General features: G+C 37.6%; 1 pseudogene; it reads right to left on the bottom strand.

Annotated features, from left to right (window-relative positions):
• Positions 1 to 501: 501 nt before the first annotated feature.
• Positions 502 to 2,052, bottom strand: LOC145814470 (gamma-glutamyl peptidase 5 pseudogene; annotated as a pseudogene).
• Positions 2,053 to 5,399: the final 3,347 nt, after the last annotated feature.

The following is a 5,399-nucleotide window of genomic DNA, read 5'->3' as shown; positions in this document are numbered from 1 at the left end:
ATCTCGGCGAGGCCGAGGTTAACTCCGAAGATATCGGAATCCGAGATAAACGAATAATGGACAAGAGTCCTAAGACGAAGAGGGGACTTAACCAAGATAAGGATAAAGCTCTTAGGGAGTTTATCTTTATCTCTTAAAGAGTCCAAAGTAAGCACTAAATTGGAGTTCATAGAAGTCATACTTCTAGTAGGACTTGGATTGAGTATATTATAAAAGAGAGGCACCCCCGTGGGTCTAAGGTATGCAATTTATGTTTTAAGTATTAAGTTTCGCACTTGATTATCTTTGAGAGATATACTGACTTGATCGTCGGAGTGCCCCCGGGTGGAAGAACCACCGCCGGAGCCTTTTCTTTCTGTTACAGGTTACTGAAGCCATCTATTTTGCCTGTGCTCTCCAGTTGGTTACTAAGCAGGCAGTGTGATCAGATTTTCACCCACACATTAACATCTTGCTGATTTTATTTTGTAAACAAAAGAAAAGAGGGATACAAGTGAGGGGGAAAAGGAATATATGTACATAGTTATCGACATAATAAAATGGCGAAACATGATTCATATAGCCAATTTCACAGGAAAGGGACACAAAGTTAGTCTGATTAAGTTTGATGTGGTCATACATATATTTAATGTAACGCAATTTCTGTTCTATCTCCCATTGAGAAACATTTTGCACATCCTTTGCCAGCATTTTCTGTCTAGTTCAGCTAACTGCAATTTTGACTTCACATCTTCGGCAAATCCTTTCTGTAATTATACAACTAAAATTCAGTATGCAAAGAATTTCAAAAAAAAAAAAAAAAGAAAAAAAAGAAAAAAAAGTTAATGGCAATTGAAAGCCAAATAGAAGAACATATAGTAAATACCTCTATAGAGCCATTAGTAAGAAGACGATCAATGAGATTGTTAAGAACGTCTTTGGTGTACTCAGGATGACCTTGAATTCCAAGAATGTGATCTCCAATGATGAACATCTCTACTCTTGTTTTGTCTGAAAATGCTATCACTTCAGCTCCTACAGGGACCTCCCAAACCTGTTTCATAGATTGTTTTATTGTTAGAACTTAGAATTAGCCCCCCAAGTGTTGATGATTATAACTGAATTATTGAGAGAGAGAGAGAGAGAGAGACGGGACCTCATCTTGGTGGCATTCAATGATTGAAAGGGCAGGTAGGATCTCATCCAAGCTATCAAGAAAGGCACATGGTGAAAAATCTTTGACAATTCTCACTTTTCTTAGCCCAATGTCCCAACCAGTGCATGCCTACCCAACTTTTCCACCCAATGCACTACACAAAACCTACAAAAATAAACATGAAGATAAATTTAAATCAATCTCAATTTTTCATGCTATACTACAATAAACTGTATATTTTAACACAAATGCTATATACCAAAAAAAAATAATAATAATAAATTTTTTTTGATTATTTTTTCTGAGTAGATAGCATTATTATTGACAATTTTTAATTGGAACAATGAATTACCTGGTGGCCAAAGCAAATGCCAAGGACTTTATTTCTCATGGAATCTAAGGTTTGCAAGAGAAAGCAAAGCTTGAGAATCCAAAAGTCATTCCCATAAGCATCATAAGGGCTACCACTAACCACAAATCCATCATAGTTTTGAAGTTGATTCATGTCTGGGAACTCTCCTTCAACAACCCTAAACAAGTCCCATCTCTCTCCTTCTTCACCAAAAGCTGCCACAAACACATTGAAGTACCCACCATACACCTCCTTCACATACACTGAGTCCTTGCATGCCAATAACAGACCATATCTCTTCTCTCCTTCAATACCCATATCACCAATCAAGAGAATTACGAGTGAAAAGTAAACTACTCAGAGAGAGAGAGAGAGAGAGAGAGAGAGAGAGAGTGAGTTTGAAGTGTGGAATGGGTTAGAAAGGGGTGAATGGTTTGTGGAATGTTTGAGGGTGGAGGGTCCTTCTTATAGGTGTATTAAGGAGAGAGAAAATGGATTCAAAAGTCCACTGCTGATCAATGAAATTTCCAGATTGTGGGTGACATCACATACCAAAGTTGAAATTGATACACAGGTACACATATATATATATATATATATATGAGAAATTTATAATACATTCTTTTTTTTTTTGTGTGCGAAATTGATACACATGTGTTTCACGCCGCAAGACTCTTATGCTTTTAGTTATAACCCTTTGTGATATTAGTTATAACATTATTTTAGTTTTCATCTAAAAGACTTTTAGTTTTCCCTCATGTGGTGTTTAGTTATAGGGAAAATTACAACGGCAATCACTATACTTTGGTCTTTGTGTCATTTTAGTCTCTGTATTTTTAATTGGCTCGATTGTGATATTGAATTTATGACTTTGTCTCAACTTGGTCCAATTGGTTAAGACTCTTAATATTTCTTTATGAAAAATATGCACATAAGTGTTGTACGGTGTTAGGTTTTTATTCTTGGTAACCCTGTTTGACAAAACTCCTTTCAGTTGTATTTGTTTTCGTACTTTTTATTTCAGTGAGGCTATGAGAGTTTATATGCGAATCCAACCTGAATTGTGCCTTGCAGAGAAGTTTGTGATGTTAATACTTTCAAGATTGCCACTTCGCTGATTATGTCGGGGATCGAGCTACCCGGTCAGCTCGCAGGGGTCAAGGGACAGCGCCCCTTGGCGGGTCCAGGGCAGCGCCACGGCGGGGTCGAGGGGCAGCGCTCCCGAAGCAAAATGCAAAAATGCATTCCAAGTTGCCTGTCCGCTCGAGCGGACATTACCCTGCTCGAGCGGAGAATCCCTGGTTCCAGCAATTTTGGTCGCCTGTAAAAGTACTGAGATGTGTGATTTCGCGCTCAAGCGGGTTCTCTAGCGCTCGAGTGGACCTCTGTTATATCACGCGCATATTTTGCTGAAGCCGCTCGAGCGGGCTGTTGGGCGCTCGAGCGGACCGCGCGAACACAGTTTTTCGGATTTCAATAAGGATTGGGTTTTCTTCCAAATCTAGGATTACTTTCGGTTTTCTATAAGTAGTTGGTTTTCTCCCAAAACTAGACTACTCCTGAAGTCCTCCAGATCTTCTTTTTGGTTTTTAAGGTTTATATCTGGGGATATTTTGTTAGTTTTCTTTGATGTTTTATTGAGTATTCAACTCATGCTTTCAAGAGAGTTTATCAAAGGTTTTGTTTGTTATACACAAGAGAGAGAGAGTTGTTCTTCGGTGGATTCTGAAGAATTCGAGGCTGAAGCTTCGGTGGATTCTGGAGTGGCTCATCGTAAAGACAATTCCGAGGTGAAGACGGGGTTGGAAGAGACACATAGAGGTTGGTTCAATTAGGCGTGGATTCGCTAGGTAATTGAGAGTATACCTGTGTAATTCCTTTAAATCTTCTTAGTGGATTGTTTTGTGGCTGTTGCCCGTGGTTTTTTAATCACAGTTGGAGGTGTCCAATTGTGGTTTTTCCACGTTAAAATCGTTGTGTTGATTTGTCTTGATTGTTTGATTGGGATTGTTATATACTGCTTAAAATTGTTACATAATCACAAATCAATATCTAGGGGATTTCTAGATTTTTCATACGGGGAGCAAATATTCTTCGCATCCATATTCCTTGCATCCCAGCTAGTATTGCTTCAAACGACATCTTGCTGCCTGAAACACAATGAAGGTGAGCTACCCAGCGGGTGATTTGCTGAAAAATCCCTCCGACGATCAAGTTAGTGCTCTTGAGAGAAGGAGAATAGCGAGAATGGATAATGCAAGTTTGCTTACCTCTTCTCTAAGGAAAGTCATGCGCTTTATCTAGGCTATTGCCTTGCTTTCCAAACTTGTGCGTATACTACGTCATTTATCTTATGTTGGACACGTGGATGTACTTTTCTCTCTTCTTTTTACATGCGTACTCATCAATACCGCCAAACAGCATTGACCAAACTGCCAAACGGTATTGACGGGTACTGTGAGTGGTCTCCCTTACTTGCATTCCATTGGGCCACATGGAACATCAAGACCGGCTATCACTTGTGATAAAAGCTCACTCCAGCTATCTCTAACTGTACTAACTTTGGATGTTTCACGTGCCAAGTCAACCGAGGTCAGCCTTGTCATGCGACCTCACAGCTCAACAAAGCTCTTCAAGGCTCCACATGGTTAGTCCGGCCCGCTGAGGTTCTTTCCCAGCTTAGTCAACCCATTCGCTCACAGTAGCCTTCCACATTTAGCTCAGTCGGCATGTTTAATTCGGTCCTAGACAACGACCTCAATTATGGCTTTGCCCGACCTATTACCAAAGTGCAGACACAATCCAACCTGCGGTCCAAACTCATAAGATAGCTCGGTCCGAGTTCGTGGTCTCATTCCAGCTTCGCCCCAACCCATCGCCGAGGCACAGGTTCAGCTTGGCCCACAACCCAAGTTCATCATCCAACTTGGTTCAACACCCTAGATGAGGGTTAGCTTGGTTCATTTGTTCGGCATAAATTCCCCTCTCAAGTATCATGTGTCATATTTTTAATTGTAAAATTATAAATTTATCTAACTCAGTAAGTTAACCTCAACCAATTTAGTGATAAATTTTTTTGAAAAAAAAAAAAACACTAACAGTATTATTAATTTGACCAAATTTATGCAAAATCTAAAATTATGAGTCAAAATCAAGTGAATGGAAAGTATATGGACCAAAATGACACAAAAAGTAAAATATAGGGACCACGGGTGTAATTTGCCCTTAGCTATAATATATATATATATATATATATAGTTGTCAATAAAGAGGATTTAATTGTGACATTTGTGATAAGTAACCCCACAAGTGTCATAACTTGCACATGTACTATAGCATTACCTATTTATATGAGAATGGTTTTTCTTGATACCAGTATCCTCTAGACTATTTCAAACTTTATTTTGGAGGCACCATTTCATGCTTACAATGATAATCCAAACAATTCATTTTGTAAACTTGAGGACCGTCTATGTAAAAAATTAGTTTCATCAAATATCGATAAATAGATAAGTTAATTATATTTTATTTTATAAAATAGACGGTTTAAATTTAAATTCATAGTCGTTATTCATTTAAAATAAAATATAAAATTTGCTCATATATCTAATCATTTTGATAAAATTTATTTTTTACACAATTTTTCATTATTAAACTTACAAAATAAACAATTTAAATAATCATATTAAATTTAAAATAGAACCCACAAAATAAAATATCAAAAAGATATAAAGAGGATAATAATATGAAAAGGGTTAGGCACGTGAGAAGTGAGGAGAAAAATAAAAATGTGCGCGTTGTTTAATATTTTATTAGAGTCAAGTATTTAAGGGACCCCAATACTTGACCTCAATGTGTTGTCTTTATATTTAACTCATGGATGACACATGTGATGTATTATTAGGAAATCGT

The sequence above is a fragment of the Camellia sinensis genome, unplaced genomic scaffold, assembly GCF_055761805.1.
Source record: "Camellia sinensis isolate YWXY unplaced genomic scaffold, ASM5576180v1 Unanchor10, whole genome shotgun sequence".
Taxonomy (NCBI): domain Eukaryota; kingdom Viridiplantae; phylum Streptophyta; class Magnoliopsida; order Ericales; family Theaceae; genus Camellia; species Camellia sinensis.
The sequence above is the reverse complement of the archived record's forward strand: the minus strand, read 5'-3'. Positions and strand labels throughout refer to the sequence as shown.